We start from the raw sequence: 17,831 nt of genomic DNA on the forward strand, positions 1-17,831 counted from the left end.
GTAACTGACAGGTAAAAAGGAAAAAATATAATAGAAGTAAATTAATACTTTTAAATACCTTAAGTTTGATTATATTACTCCAGTGCTGTTATCATTTTCTATAGCAGTATTAGAACATTTCTGAAAGTTTAACAATTTCTATATAAAAAAGAAGTACATGATAACCACTATAAAACTGTTGTGTAATTTATTTTAATCTGAAATGTACATCAGGAAATTTCAAGGTAGTTTTTGGTTTTTTTTTTTAAAGATTTTACTGATCTATTTGAGAGACAGAGAGAGAGAGAGAGAGAGAGAGAGCGAGCGAGCACGATCCGGGGATGGGGGTGTGGGGTTGGGAGTAGCAGAAGGAGAAGCAAACTCCCGGCTGATCAGGGAGCCCAACCAATCCCAGGACCCTGGGATCATGACCTTAGCTGAAGGCAGATGCTTAACCAACTGAGTCACCCAGATGCCCCTCAAGGTAGATATTCTATGAGGAATAATTGATCTGTACTCCCAGAAGGAAGCAATTTAGTTTTCCAAAGATGCATAATAAAGCATTCGATTGGCCACTGTCCTGGTTGCTGAGTGGTAACCTCTAATCCCTTGGAATATAGAATTTGTTTGGGTTTTGTCCCAATCCCTTGGAAGTGGCTTCTAAATTCTTAGAATTTCCCAGGACAGGCAACCACACGGAAGAACACCTAAGGCTCAGGGCTGGTGCTAGTGGTGGTGGTCGCGGTGGTAGTGGAGTTTACTCATGTTGGGCCCAGAGAGTTTATGGTAAAGAGATGACTCGGGATAGGGATTGGCCACAAAAGACCAACTATGTGACTAGAAAGGTGGGGCCTGAGACACATCATGTGAACCCAAACTCCAGTGAGGGGAAAGGGGCCTGGAGATTGAGCAATGATTCAATCAAGTAAGCGTCCCTGATTGGCAATATTTCACATATTGTCACACACAAACTTTCTGGGAAGGTAATACATCTTGACTCCTTGGGGAGAGAACAGAAGCTTCACAACTATGGGACTCTCCCAGACTTTGCCCTTTGCCTATGCTTCTTTTCTTTTGGCTGGCTCTGTTATGTATCCCTTTGCTATGATAAAACCATAATTAAGTTGAGTGTTCTCCTGAGTTTTGTGTGTTGTTCTAGTGACTTATCAAACCTGAAGGGGTAATAAGAACCCTGAATTTGTAGCCATCTAATCAGAAATGTGGGTAGCTTGTGGACCCCTGAAGTGTGACCCTATGTCTGAAGTGAGCTCAGTCTTGTGGAAGACTGTGCCCTTTACTTATAAAAATTGGTTTACCTCCTTCCAGGTTGTTGATATCAGGTCATTACAAGGAGGAATTTAAACATTTAAATAAGGTGGGCATCTCTGCAGAGCAGGGAGCACAGAGTGGGATGCCAGAGTCTAAAGGGAATAAGTAGGTGTCCATATGGAGTATTACCTGATGTCAGAGCCTGTATAGGATGAAGAGGGCAATTCTGGTGGAGGGCTGATTTAGGGTGAGGTACTGGGAGCCCAAGCAAGATGAAAAGGGCAACTATGTGGGAGAACACCTAAGGCTACAGGTGGGCGGGTGCTGGAGCCCAAATTAGGTGAGGAGGGTGTCCTTGCAGACAGGCAGTCAGGGACAAGGCCAGGAGTCCAAAAAGAATGAATGGTGGTGAGGGTGGGTGTGGGCAGTGGCAACCTGATACACTCTCATGGAGGCAAAGTAAGGTGAGGCCAACATCCCTACAGTAGGAACTCTTAGCACAAAGACTTAGTACGTTCAAGTGGGTATCGGAAGAGCATCCACACAGAGAAGTGACCTGGCATGAGGTGCTGACGCCCAGGAGGTGTAAGGAGAGGATCCCAAGGGAGAGAGCAGTGACAAGAGACTGGCACCTATGAGCGATTGCTCAAATAAGAAAATATAGTAAGGATAATGAGAGGTTTCTCACTGAAATCTTTCAGAGAAAGGATGTACAAATATGGAAAATAGATATAAATGTAAAATGAATCCTGTAACAGACTGAAATTAGAAATACTGATGTGAACTCATGGTATTTGCAGTATATATTTAGATAAAGACAGGTGTAAATTTGTATATGCATATGTAAATATATGTGTGTGTACATACATGCACTCACTAGCTCTGTCCACTCACAGGGCCTGAGAGCAACACAGCTTCAAATATTGGTTTCATAATATTCTTTTCCATTAAAGGAACCAGAGCTTTTGAAGAAATTCATAACTCCAGGGCTGGGGCACAGATAGGGCAAAAGAAGTTTGGATCATCTTTTCATACCAGAAAATAAGTGCTAAAAGAATGAGGGGACACTTCAAAAGGACATGGAAGCTAGATTGAAGAGGTTACCCCTGGTCATTTTGGGGGATGAACAGAGCATCAAAATAAATTATGATAGTAATACATTAATATCCATTGAATAATATAGAAATTCCTAAGTCTGTATGAGATGTATATATGAATGAATGAAAAAAAAAAACCCAGACCTTTTGAGGTACACAAGAGTAAGTTTACAGTGGAGCAGTCTAAGGAGACTTAATCAAATGATCTAAGTTAACATCATTAGTAATGTGACATTAATAGGATTATAGTCTTTAACAGTTTCAGGGTCACAGAAGTCAAAAACAGACTGAAGAACTGTTCCATAATGAAGCAGACTAAAGAGACATAACAATTAATTATCATCCATGATTCTGAACTGGATCATTTTTCTATAAGTGACTTTATTGGAAATTAAAAATAGAGCTACCCTATGACCCAGCAATTGCACCATTGGGTATTTACCCCAAAGATACAGATGTAGTAGAAAAGAAGGGTCATATGTACCCCAATGTTCAGAACAACAATGTCCACAATAGCCAAGCTGGAAAGAGCCAAGATGCCCTTCAACAGACAAATGGATAAAGATGTGGTCCATATGTACAATGGAATATTACTCAGCCACCTGGAACGATGAATACCCAACTTTTGCATCAACATGGATGGGAATGGAGGAGATTATGCTGAGCGAAATAAGTCAAGCAGAGAGAGTCAATTATCATACGTTTCACTTACTTGTGGAACATAAGGAATAACGTGGAGAACATTAGGAGAAGGAAAAGGAAAGTAAAGGAGGGGGGGGAATTGGAGGGGGAGACAAACCATGAGAGACTGTAGACTCTGAGAAACAAACTTGAGGGTTTTAGAGGGGAGGGAAGTGGGGGGATGGGTAAGCCTGGTGGTGGGTATTAAGGAGGGCACCTATTGCATGGAACACTGGATGTTATATGTAAACAATGAATGTTGGAATACTACATCAAAAACTAATGATGTATTGTATGGTGACTAACATAACACAATAAAAATTAAAATAAAAAAATAAATGACTTTATTGGAAGAACTAGCAAAACTTGAATGGGTTAAGGATAGTTGGTAGCAATCTATCAATAATAATTTCTTGATTTTATTGGGGTTACGTAGGAGAGAATGTTATTGTTTGGAGGAGATAGATATTGAAGTAATGTGGGGATGATGTAGCATCATGTTGGCAAATTACTCTGAAGTGGTTCAGGAAAAAAAGTTATTGGTACCATCCATAAAATTTTTGCTAAGTCTGAGACAGTTTTCAAATATCTCAAAGGAAACCAAGTAGAAAGAAAACCAATCTGAAGTAGATCAAACTTCTGTAATATTTCAGAGAAGAGCCGAGAAGGGGAAGAAATTTTCCTCAATGGAAAGTAGATTTTTTTTTTTTTTACAGCACCCATGTAATGTGAAATTAGAATCTGCTGCCTCAAAAAGCACAAGTTTTTGCTACTGATTTCCTAAGGATGCCACTCCAGCGTAGCCCTCTCAGGTGGGGGCTTCTACATACCTACTATTACTGAACCTGGAGCTTCTTTGTTCCTTACTAATGCTTTCAGACATCCTTGGTCTCTCCTTTCTAAAACTACCCCTACCACCAGCTTTGCACCTCTCGGACAGTATCATTCACCGTCTCATTCATGTTTGCAGTCACTACAAACCCTTTGGAAAGCCTTCATTTCTTGAAGGCTTTATTTCCTAATTTAAGGTCACTTTCTCCAAAACTACTCTAGCCATCACACTTCCTGGGTTCTCTTTCTCCTCTCCTTAAGTGTTCTTGCCTTCTAGCCCTCCTTGGCTCCTCATTCCTATGGTCATTCCCTAGATTTTTACATTAGCAGTGACTGCAATCCCTCTTTAATTTAAAGTTCAATCAACATCCTCTCTACAGCTTATTCTCTCTAATACCACAAGTTCAACAATCTTTTGACCCCATTTAGTAGGTTCCATGAACCTACACTCCTTTTTTTTGATCCCTGTACTTTCTCTCAAGATCTCCCTTTCCTCCTTACCCATCTTAAATTTCATACTTCATCATTATCACTCATAGCTGCCTAGATAAATCTCAACTTTTAAAAATATAACTTCCTGCCCTTGTATCCACATACACACTTGTACCCACACACTGAATGTAGCTGGGGAAAAATACACAACTCTTCTGACTATACTTTAATTCATGATCACTAATCTCAAATAAACCTTCAATGCTGCTTAGCAATCATACTATATTTTCCAAACCCATTTTCTCTCCACAATTCTAGATGACTATTTTGTAAATTATTTTCTGTCCTCCTGTCTCAACAGAGAACGCTGGTTCTTATTTCATGAGAAAATAACCAGAGAAATTCTTTAAGCTCCATTACTACATCTACCTACAGATACACCTGGACAAATTCCCTATTTCTCTGCTCCCTTTTCTGGCAAAACTCCTCAAAAGATTCTTTGCTATTCAACATCTCCCAATTCATCCCCTCATTCAGCCTTTAGCCCCTTTTTGTAACAGCCAGTCTCCCAGATGGCTTACTTCCTGCTATCACATCCCTGTACAATTCCTCCAACAAAGACCCATGGTTAATCTGGTGAATAGAGGAGAACGAACAGACCTCTTGATCCAGAGGAAAGCAGCTAAACAACTTCTGGATCCAGACCCACAGAAACTATGACATAATGTTTGTTTTAAATTAAGTTTGGGGGTAAATTCTTACACAACAATAATTCACATGTTAAATAGATTTTGGCCCACTTAACTGCTCTTAGTAACACCACTACTGTCTTCTACTTTGCTAAATACAACAGTCAATTCTCAGACCTCATCTTACTTGACTTAGAATTAGCATCAGAAATCGTTACACATACTCTCACTCTTGAAATACTTCTTCATTTGGCTATCTGGACATCACACTTTTTTTGTTCCTATCTCACAGCCCACCCCTTTTAAATTATTTTTTAGTCAACTTCATTGGCTCTACCAATAAACTATATCCAACATTTATTGAGTGAGAGGGCTAGAAATACTCCTACAGAAAAAAGGAATACTGTCATTAGAAATCCCCTAAAAGGGACTCTAACAAAGAAATAAGAAACTGTGTACAAAATACATTATTCTAAATTGCTTTGGAATGACAGTAATTAACCTTTTGAGAAAATTACCTATATCCTCAATTAATATCAACACTTAAAGCTTTTAAAAAGATGAGCCAATGACTCTTTATTCTCAAATCAGGAGCAATGGGCAAAAGATATGCAAGTTCCTCCTAATCATTCATTTACTCATCCAATCAACAATATCCAGCAATATTTGTTGACTGAATATCTAGCATGTGCCATAACAGTCATTTTCTAGGTATTGGGGGACATACAGCAAAATAAAGAAATAAAAATCTCTGACCTAATGGAGTTTACACTCTAATGGGAGGGAGGATAAAGAATAAAAACAATTAGTAAATGATATACTATGTTTCAAGATAATAAGTTCTATGAAGTAAAGAGAAAAGAGGGTAAGAAATGTAGCAGTTTTAAGAAGAAAGTCAGGCAATGCTTAGTTGAGGAGGTGACCTTTCAGCAACGAACAGAACAGATTTGTATATCCTCTCATTCAACTATAAGCCATTAGGTTCCTGCCCCTTGTTCACCTTCATAGAGGCCTAAAGGTTTATTCCATGAAGATAAAACATGAACTGAAAGTCATGTGGCAAAACTGAGAGCATGAGTATATGAACACAGGCATACTGACTGCTGAATGCAGAGATACACACTCCTTTTCTACTGGGTTTCCAGACGCTGGCAGCTAGATTTTTACTCTCCAGGAAGGAAATAGAAAACATCTTCTCCGGCATTTCAAGAAGTGTAAGGAATCTAAGATTTTATTCTACTTATAAGCTAATAAGCTAGCCTGCCACAGTTTCATGGGTGCTGGAAGACAGGAGACTCCTGGGTCAGAGAAGGACTTTGTTACTTATAGCACAGCAAGCAGCACAAAATGCATGATCAATCACATCAGTTAGTTAGTTCCCCTTGTCTTTATTTATTTTTATTTTTTTTTTTTAAAGATTTTATTTATTTATTTGAGAGAGAGACAGTGAGAGAGAACATGAGCGAGGAGAAGGTCAGAGGGAGAAGCAGACTCCCCATGGAGCTGGGAGCCCGATGTGGGACTCGATCCCCGGACTCCGGGATCATGACCTGAGCCGAAGGCAGTTGTCCAACCAACTGAGCCACCCAGGCGTCCCTCCCTTGTCTTTATTCACCCAAGTTCCATGGGGGTGATACAGAGGCAAGCCCAGGTGGCTGCTACACATACAGTGTGTTTTAGGTCACGGCTGAGGACCTCTAAGCTTAGGAAACCTTAATCTTTTATTAGGGGCTATATGAAAACCTGTCTAATTTTTGAACTAGAGGGAGACATTGTTTATTATACTGTACAGTAACCAAATCCAGCTTCTGATCCAGAGATACTATCTATATCTTCCAAAGCTCTTCACTAATACAAACATCCTTAAAAAGTTAGTCTGGAACAGAAGTCCTTTAGTGTCTCTGCTTACAAGATGTACAGAAACATGAGAAAGCATGAAGAATTATTTTCAGCAATATATAGAATAAAATCTGAGATTCTTCACATTTCTTGACACATGGAATCTGACCAACCCAATACATCTCTAATAGATATTATATGGATCTATTATAATAGAGGGGTGCATGGGTTGCTCAGTGGGTTAAAGCCTCTGCCTTCTGCTCAGATCATGATCTCAGAGTCCTGGGATTGAGCCCCGTGTCAGGCTCTCTGCTCAGCAGGGACCCTGCTTCCCCCCCTCTCTCTGCCTGCCTCTCCGCCTACTTGTGATCTCTCTATCTCTCTGTCAAATAAATAAATAAAATCTTAAAAAAAAAAAAAGATCTACAGACAACTGACTTTAGAAATTCCTTAGCAAATGGCTCACCATCATCCTATGTAAAGATCAAAGAGACAAGTCCCAACTGTGCTCTCAGAAGTTCTAATTAACTTTACTTTCAGTCACGTATATACAACTGAGGACTATCAGACGCTGGAAGAAAGCTTCTACCATGCAAGTTAGGGACCAAAACAAAAACGAAAAAAAAAACTTGTAAGAAAAAGAAAAACTTAAATGCCTATCAATATTGTTCGTAGAGAAAAGATACTGTAGAAAATGTTCCTGTGATAGAAGAACACTCAGAAAACAAGCATTTGGATTTTAAAAGAAAAGGAGAAGGGATCAAAGGTAAGGAAGAAAACAAGGAGGAAAGAAAGGAGGAAGACAGAGGAAAAGGTAAAAAAGGAGAAACAACAAATCTAAAAGCTCGAAAAAGGATTACAGTTGGAGAAATAAGTACAATAGAAAGTACAGAAGAAAGACAGAAATGGAAAAAAGGAGAAAAAACCCTAAAAATTAAGAGAACCAGTGATTATGATCCACTATCTGAATGACAAAAGTGCCAGAAAGCAAGAATAGAGAAAATAGGAGAAAATCATTAACAAAATAAGAAAATTTCCCAGAACTGAAGCATATGTTTCCCAGATTAAAAGGGCCCAATGAATACTCAAGAGACCCAGGGTACAAAATTATGTGCCATCAGAACACTAGAAACAAAGAGAAGATTCTATAAGATTCCTGAAAGGGGAAAAGGGTCACCCAAAGAGTCAACAATCAGACTGACTTTGGAATTTTCAATAGCAATGTTACAAACCAAAAGATGATGGAATATTATTTTCAAAATTCTGAAGAAAAGAGATTTCCAACCTAGAATTTTATACTTAGCTAAACTTTCAAACAAGAGGAGAATGAAGACCTTTTTAGACATGGTAGGGTTTCAAAAAGTTCCTATGCCACTTTTCTCAAAAAGATATTGAAACAGGATCCACCAAAATGAGTAAACCAAGAAAGAAAAACAGATGTTACTAAAAAGATATACCGTGGAAGAGAGGCAAAGGGAATCCCTAGGACGATGGTAAAGGAAGATTCCAAAGAATCTTCTGCCTTACTAACCATGACTAATAAATACTGGATTGTGAGCCTCAACAAATAGCTATGTTGATCTTCTGCCTTACAGAACATGACTAATAAATATTGGATTGTGAGCCTCAACAAATAGCTATGTTGAGGTCCATCACCTGAAAGATCCTTACTGCCATGGTACCATTTCACCCTAAGAATAAACACTTGGCCAGACTGGTTTCACTGCTTGATTTGTCTAAGAAACCAATGAAGTTTCTTCCCTACTGACTGTATCATAAGAGGGTAGTCGTTTTACTGAACAGTTTTCTGCTTTGACCTACTCCTGAGAATTGAAGGAGGAAAAGTTAAATGTCAAGTTTAAATACAAGTCAGCCTACTCCATGTTTTGGATATCTAATACTTCACCACATTACAACCTTACCAGAAGTCCTGAATATGGTGAGTTCTAAATTTCACATAATTCACTCCTGACCTTGCCCACTAACTTCCCCAAAGGGGAGTCTTAGAACTTTTTAACTATACAGAAACATACCATAAGCCAAAGACTCTAGTTAGCTTTCCTTCAGAGAGCCTTCTTTTAATAGTAGTGAAGTAGTGATACTTTTAATAGTACTTTTAATAGTAGTGATACTGCAGCTTTCTTACACAACTGGGTGTGCTTACTACTCAGTTTTTCCAGACTCAACCAGATATATACTTGGGTATATATCAGATATATACTTCGGTAACATTCGTAGGTGATAAAACTATACAGAAAGGAAAAGAATGATTAACACGAAAATTAGGAGGGGTATACAGGAGGCTTTTATGGTACTAGTAATGTTCTATTTCTTAAATGAAGGGTTGACTATTTGGGCATTCATTCTATTATTTAACAAAATAATATGTTATATGATCTTTAAAAATGTATGACACATTTCCCAAAAAAATTTTAATTACTTACTGTATAGTTACTGTGCCATGCATTGTTCTAAGCTATGTAGATCAAACCAAAGAAAACAAACAAAAAAACACTTTTCCTGCCCTCATCTAATTCTGTAAGTTACATCTGTGCTGAGCATGACAGAGGATAGAGTGCTATGTTATCTTACAAGGCTAAACCTAGTCTGTGAACTCAGGAAAGGCTCTGTGGACAATATAGCATTTCAGTTGAAACTATAAAAAAGAGTGAAATGAAGATGGATAGGAAGAGAATCTAAGAAAAAGAAACTTCTTGAAGGCAAGGTCCATGTCTCATACCTCTTACTTCATATAGCATTATGTACAGGGTCAGCACTTGTGGAGAAACTGGAACCCATGTACACTGTTGGTGGTAAAATGGTATTGCTACTATAAAAAACAGTATGGAGATTCATCAAGAAATTAAAAATAAAGCTATCATATGATCCAATAATTATACTTCTGGGTACTTAACCAGAAGAATTGAAAACAGGATCTTGAACATATATCTGCACTTCCATGTTTACTGCCACATTATTCACAATGGCCAAGTGGTGGAAACAACCTAAATATCATCAGTAGATGAAAGAGCAAAGAAAATTAGTTATATAATAGAATATTTTCAACCTTAAAAAAAAGAAATAAATTCTATACTGCAACATATGGATGAACTGTGAGGACTTCTGCTAAGTGAAATAGGCCAAACACTACATGATTCTACTGATATGAGTGATCTAATATAGTCACACTTATCTAAGAAAGTGGATTGGTGGTTACTAGGGGTTGGGAGGAGGGAGAAATGAGGAACTGCTATCTAATGATACAGAGTTTCAGTCATGCAAGGTTAAAATGTTCTAGAGATCTGCTGACAACAATATGCATACAGTTAGCAATGCTTTACCAAACACTTAAAAATTTGATGAGGGTAGATTTCATGTTACTTGCTTTTTACCAAACACACATACAAAAGAGTAAGTGCTTTACTCTGAAGTGTTAATATGTTATGATCCCATGCTAATTTATTTAGAGAAAGTCCTGAGGTTTTTGTTCTAAGGTAAATTCTAATCTTCCTGACATTCTGCAGTTAGATCGGGGATGCTCAACTATCACAGCTGATCTGATTACAAACCTTTAATTAATCCCTGTTTTCAGGCCCACTCTTACTTCCCTTCATCTGCTGTACCTCCCTCAAATCCCCGGGGGAAGGTGTCCCAAAAGGCAGTTCAGCTCTCACTTCTGTTTTCTGTCCTGCAAAAACTTACTGAACTATTTTGCTATTCCTTCTTGTGTTTTATATTGCTATTACCAAAGAGTCTTAGAAACAAAAAGATCCAAACATATGTGTATAGTCTGTTTATTGTCTTGAATCTGAAACCTTCTCTGTTTTTTAGTTATTTCCTAGATGATAACCTCCATCCACGTGGGGAATCACATGTATCTTTTTCATTGCTTTAATTTAGGAGTCAGTACTACATCTTATACATAATAGGCCCTCAGCAAGTACTTATCAGATACTTCCACTTAACTTCTTAATTTAGTGCCCTAACTCCTTGTTGAAAATAACTCTATTTTCACTTTGCCTATCAGTTATCTGCTAAACTAAACATCAGATCTACACTTTTAGAGACCAGTGATAGAGGCTTACAAACACTTATATTAAGTCATGATTATTTATATTTTATATTTTATTCCTATCACTATCTTTCACATTTCCATTTCCTTTGGTTTGAACAGCTGGCATTGATATCTGTTATTTATTTTGTGAACAAGTGAGCATTCATTTAACTGTAACTTAATTAAGCTTCTAAAATATTGGGAACTAAGAGATAGGAACATAAATAAGAACCCTGCCCTTGTTTTCAGAGTTCCCCATCTAGTTTGAATAGAAACATTCAAGCAAATAATTGCACTACAGTGTGATAATCTCTTAACTCCCTGTTTTGGAGGCCAAAGCAAATGCCAATATAATTATCACTATCTGTTATGCCAGGTAAAAAGACAAATAATGGAAGTGACAGAAAGAAACTACTGAAACTAGCTAAAGCAAAATGGAGGTTTCTAATGCCAAATGGACTTAAGTTTCATAAGTTATACAAAATTTACTGAAAGCTCTAACTCTGTGATTTCCCTTCATGATTACTGAAATTATTCAGTTACTGTTAACAGTAATAGATTCCCGACATAAAATGAATTGTCTCTAGCTCTAAATTTTCTTCATTTTAAAAAAGCATTCTTCTTTAATGATACTTGATGTCTGACTGTATTATAATAAATAAATAATAAAAAATTATAACATGCTAAATATAAAAGATGTTTATAGAAAATGCTATGAAACATAGCAGAGAAAACTTCTAACTGGGAGTTATCTACAGCTTAAAAAAGGAAATAATGAGGTAGGGAAAACATGCACAAAATATGAGGTATGTTAGAACACATCAAATTTGAGAAAATAGAAGTGGTTCCACAGGGAGAATCCACAAGATGATGGTAGGAAATAAAGTTAGACATGTAGGATAGGGTTAAATCATGAAAAATCTTAACAATTCAGCAAAACTGTGAAAATATTTCAGTGGGTTTCAAAGGCCCCTGAAACACTGGTGGCTGAGAAAGGCTTAAGGAAACAACTAATAGGGGAGAAACAGATGATTGATTCTTCCATGTCAAAATATCTGAAGCTTTATTTCAAGTGGCCAATTAACTACTCCTAAGGCAAAGTAACTGGGACAACCCCCCCTTACTTTGAAGCTACCCTTTATTTATAGACTTCCTTTTTTCTTGATATTAATTTGTTCTTGACTGCTATCACCTTTATAAAAGCACTGCATGGTGGTATGTAGGAATGCATGTACACACAAAGAATTTTATCCAGAATAGATGGACTTAGAAAATCTCTGGCCAAACACAAATAACTGGAAATTAAGGAAGATTTGTCTTGTCTTGCCAGAAACTTAAGATCTTCCTTCTATGTGCTGGATAGTCATTTCAATTTTATAAACACTTTCCCTCTCATGTTATCATAAAAATGAAAATGCTATTTACTTGTTTTGAGCATTTGGAATCAACCCAGAGACAGAGCACATTAGGATTTAACTATAGTTACAAAACAGAATTTGAAAGTTAGCAACATTGGTATTATAAAACAAAGGATATACTTAACAGGTTGAAAGAGGGAGGAAAAGAGAAAATTTGAAAAAAGAGATAAGATTGCTTATATCCTTATATTACAAAATAGGGTTTGTCATATCGGCTATATGAGTAAATGGAGGTTTAAACAATATATTATATATTATATATTTAATTTTAAATTTATATTTATATATTTTAATTTAATATATATATTATATTAATATATAATATATATATTATATATTGTATAATATATTAAACAATATATTATATATTATATATTTAACAGTAACTTCAAAGTCAAAGAAAGTTATGGAAATAATGGTATCTCTTAAAAAGTAGGGGGAAGGGAGGAGGAAATAGTTTACTATTCATTTGCATTCATCATAACAGGAAGTGAAAACATCTACATAAAGGAAACCATTAGAACTAGAGAAATAGTTAAAAGTGGATGCATCTAAAAAAGTAACTATGTTTTCACTATAAATCTTTCTGGACTAGTAAATTTTTTAACTACTTGTATTATTTTCATAAAATTATTTTTTTTAGAAAAGAGAGATGGGTAGATATTAAAAAGCAAATGAAACAATGTATGCTTCCTTAAAAATATGTATCATTATTAGGAATGGCGAGTTGTTATTTGAACTTTTTATAAAAATTGTACATAGTGCTCTAACATTTCAAACTGGGGCCAGTTTCTTAGAAAAGCAATGACTTCTTTGTTGTATAAGTCTGAATATTTTCTTATTAATCAATTTTCAACAGCCCTATGAATTCTCTTTGTCTTTTATGACTGATGCTATTAGAGATGACAGCTATTTCCTGACTCAAACCCCTCATTGTCAGCACAATTTTGTACTGGAAATAATTTAATTGTGTTGCAATAAGCTGTATATCATCATCTAATTCCTACCACATCTAACCTGCCTTTCTGCAACTCACAGACAGAATCGTTACTTCCTTTCTTCTTCTAAAAGTTTTTCAGAAATATACATAAAAGGACGCCTGGGTGGTTAAATGTCGTTAAATGTCTGCCCTCAGCTTGGATTGTGATCCCAGGTTCCTGGGATCGAGCCCCATGTCAGGCTCCTTCTTCTCCCTCTCCCACTACCCCTGCTTGGGTTCCCCCTCTCACTGTGTCTCTCTCTGTCAAACAAATGAATAAAATCTTAAAAAAAAAAAAAAAAGAAATATACATAAAGTATAGGAACTACAGTAAAATACAGTGCTGGAAAGAAAAGGCCTTGAGATGATAGTACAAATCAAACAAGAAAAATAGGATATGTAATAGAGAAAATCCAGGCCCTCAGAAGAAGAAATTATTTTTTAAGAACAGAGGTGAAAAAAAGAATTAACACACAGAATAAACCCCCCCAATATGAATACATTTATGTCATCAAGGATAAGTCTGGAAATCAATGGTATGTATTTTTTTTAAAGATTTTATTTATTTATTTGACAGAGATCACAAGTAGGCAGAGAGACAGGCAGAGAGAGAAAGGGAAGCAGGCTTTCCACTGAGCAGAGCGCCCGACATGGGGCTCAATCCCAGGACCCTGAGATCATGACCTGAGCTAAATGCAGAGGCTTAACCCACTGAGCCACCCAGGCGCCCTAGAAATCAATCATATGTATTAAAGTTAGCCAAATTCATAGGAGTAATTTCTGGAAGCAGAAAATTTTGGGAAGGATAATTTTTCCTAACAAATTTACTAATATTAAAAAGATACACACTCTAGGAACTCTTAAATACTATTTCAAAACGAAACGAATCTTGAAGAAGGACATAAAAAGAGAACCAAATCAATATCTTTAAGACTGGCATAAATTTACTGCCATCTTTGCATGTATGAGCTAACATGTTCTCTCTCTCTTTTTTCAAGATTGCTGGTGAGGAAAAACTCATCTGGGCATGAGAACATTATTTTGGACCTACCATGCCTGTGAGCCTTAATAATTATGTCACCAACTTCATCAACCAATGTCCTCTATAATTTTCATATGAACTTAAACATTTAACATGATAGGCTATTATGGGGTAGAGGAAATACAACTGAAATACCAAATTTACATTATCATAGAAATGTTCAGAGAATGAAACAAGACCCTGTGGAACACTACACAGATACAAAAGATAATCATGCTGGGACTGGCTTTGGGATGGGGAAAGTAACACATCTCATAATTTATTAAGGGTAATTTGGAAAAATCCATACCTATCAGTGTGTACCATAAACAAGAAAAATAAGATATCCTAGAGAAAAATAAAATACACTGAAACATTAGGATAAAAAAGATCTTGAGAAATTATATTAGGTATTACATTTTAGACATGACAGACAAGTTTGCCGATTTGAAAAAGTATGAAAGAAATTCTACTTTTTTTCTTCTGTTCAAAATCTAGTTCTTATGCTTTCCATTTTGGCTGTTATAATTTATTGAAAAACTATGCAGCCTTTTAAAAATGTTCTTATATAATGTTATAAAAATACACACATAAATAATGTTTTCACATACAAACTAAAAATCATAAATTGTAGAATTTTATTGCTCTCCAAACCCAGGCTTCTCTTTTAACGACTGGTGTCTGCTATAAACTATTTTTAAAACTTTTTTTTTTTTTTAAAGACTTTTATTTATTTATTTATTTGACAGAGATCACAAGTAGGCAGAGAGGCAGGCGGGGCGGGGTAGGGGAGAGGGGAAGCAGGTGCCCCGCTGAGCAGAGAGCCTGATGCAGGGCTCGATCCCAGGACCCTGAAATCATGACCTAAGCCGAAGGCAGAGGCTTAACCCACTGAACCACCTTCCACACACTCATAAATTATCAGACAATGGACATTTCACAGTCAATAACACAAAGTTAATAGTATTAGAAGCTGAGATAGCAATAATGACTAAATCTGGATTTACAACTAATTAAAAACTGACCAAAATTAGTGTCAAGGAAAAAACCACTTAAAAAGAAAGTACTCTAATTGGGTATTTCTGAAATACTATTTGTCATATGTTAAAAAAAAAAAAAAGTTACTCTGTAAATGACATTAATTACATGTAATATTTTTGTCATACAGATAACCTAGAAAGATCTCAAACAACTTAACCTTACACCTCAAGGTACTAGAAGAATAAATTAAGCCCAAAGTTAGCAGAAGGAAGGGAATAAGAAAGATCAGAGTGGAAATAAATCAAATAGAGACTAGGAAGACAACAGAAATGATCAACAAAACCAAGTGTTGGTTTTTTGAAAAGATAAACAAAATCAACAAACCTTTAGCTAGAATGTGAAAAAAATGATTTAAATAAATATAAATGAAAGACACTACAACTAATATCACAAAAACACAAAGGATAAGATCAATCAATAAATTGCACTAGAATGGATAATTTCCTTTCTTTCTTTTTTATTTTTTTTTTACCGAGACTGAATCATGAAGAAACAAAGTCTGAACAGACCAGTAAGTAAGAGATTGAATCAGTAATCAAAAATCTTCCAACAAATAAAAGTCCAAGACCAGATGACTTCACTGGTGAATTCTACCAAACACTGAAGATGAATGAATACTAATCCTTCTCAAATTTTTCCAAACAACTGATCAGGAAGAAACACTTTCAAGTTCAATTTAAAAGGCCAGCACTAGGGCACCTGGGTGGCTCAGTGGGTTAAAAAGCCTCTGCCTTTGGCGCAGGTCATGATCCCAGGGTCCTGGGATCGAGCCCTCAGCTCAGCAGGGAGACTGCTTCCCTTCCTCTCTCCCTGCCCGCCTCTCTGCCAACTATCTGTCAAATAAAAAATAAAAAAATAAAAAGCCAGCACTAAACAGACACATGAAAAAATGTTCATCATCACTAGCCATCAGGGAGATTCAAATCAAAACCACTTTGAGGTACCACCCTGTATCAGTTAGAATGGCCAAAATCAAAAAGACAGTAAACAGCAAGTGTTGGAGAGGATGTGGAGAAAGGGGAACCCTCTTACAGTGTTGATGGGAATGCAAGTTGGTGCAGTCACTTTGGAAAACAATGTGGAGATTCCTTAAGAAATTAAAAATAGAGCTACCCTATGACCCTGCAATTGCATTACTGGGTATTTACCCCAAAGACACAGATGTGGTGAAAAGAAGGGCCATATGCACCCCAATGTTCATAGCAGCAATGTCCACAATACCCAAACTATGGAAAGAGCCAAGATGACGTTCAATGGATGAATGGATAAAGAAGATGTGCTCCATATATACAATGGAGTATTATGCCTCCATCAGGAAGGATGAATACCCAACTTTCATATCAACATGGAGGGGACTGGAAGAGATTATGCTGAGTGAAATGAGTCAAGCAGAGAGAGTCAATTATCATATGGTTTCACTTATTTGTGGAACATAAGGAATAATGTGGAGAACATTAGGAGAAGGAAAAGAAAAGTAAAGGCAGGGGAATCGGAAGGGGAGACAAACCATGAGAGACTGTGGACTGAGGGTTTTGTGGGGTGGGGTGGGGGGGTGAGCCTGTTTGTGGGTATTATGGAGGGTACATATTGCATGGAGCACTGAGTGTGGTGCATAAACAATGAATTTTGGACCACTGAAAAAAATTAAATTAAAAAAAAAAAAAAAAGGCCAGCACTACCCTCATATGGAAGCCAGACAAATAAATACACTACAAGAAAAGATTACTGGCCAATATCCTGATGAACACTGATGTCAAAACCTCTACAAAATACTAACCAAATTCAAGAGTACTTTGAAGGGATCATTTAGTACGGTCAAGAGATTTATCCCTGGGATGGAAGGATGATTTGATATATGCAAATAAACATGATATATCATATTAACACAATGAAGGATAAAAGTCATATGATCATTCCAGTAGATGCAGAAAAAGCATTTGGCCAAATTCAACATACTTCCATGATAAAAACTTCAATAAAGTAGGTATAGAAGAAATGTACCTCAGCATAATAAAGGCTATACAGGATAAGGCCACAGCTAACATAACAGCCAATGGTGAAAAGTTAAAATCTTTCCTCTGAAGTTAGAAACAAAGGTGCCCACTCTCACCACTTCTATTCAACATAGTACCGGAAGTCCTAGCAATAGCAATTTGGCAATAAAATGAAATTATAGGCATCCAAATAGGAAAGGAAGAAGTAAAATTATCTGTGTGCAGATGACATGATCTAAAGACTCCACCAAAAAGTTGTTAGAACTAATCAACAAATTCAGTAAAGTTGCAGGATACAAAATCAACATACAAAAATCAGTTGCTTGGGCACCTGAGTGGCTCAGTGGGTGAAGCCTCTGCCTTCAGCTCAGGTCATGATCTCAGGGTCCTGGGATCAAGCCCTGCATCGGGCTCTCTGCTCCGTAGGGAGCCTGCTACCCCCTCTCTCTCTGCCTACCTCTCTGCCTACTTGCGATCTCTGTCAAATACATAAATAAAATCTTCAAA

The 17,831-nt window shown here is 36.7% G+C and overlaps 1 protein-coding gene across 9 annotated transcripts in view; it reads right to left on the reverse strand.

The window, feature by feature from the left end:
* FAM135A (family with sequence similarity 135 member A) overlaps positions 1 to 17,831 on the reverse strand; it is a 124,529-nt gene that overhangs the window by 80,370 nt on the left and 26,328 nt on the right. The window lies entirely within an intron of this gene.

This window comes from Lontra canadensis, unplaced genomic scaffold (genome assembly GCF_010015895.1).
Source record: "Lontra canadensis isolate GAN:19392208 unplaced genomic scaffold, GSC_riverotter_1.0 scaffold27, whole genome shotgun sequence".
Taxonomy (NCBI): Eukaryota; Metazoa; Chordata; class Mammalia; order Carnivora; family Mustelidae; genus Lontra; species Lontra canadensis.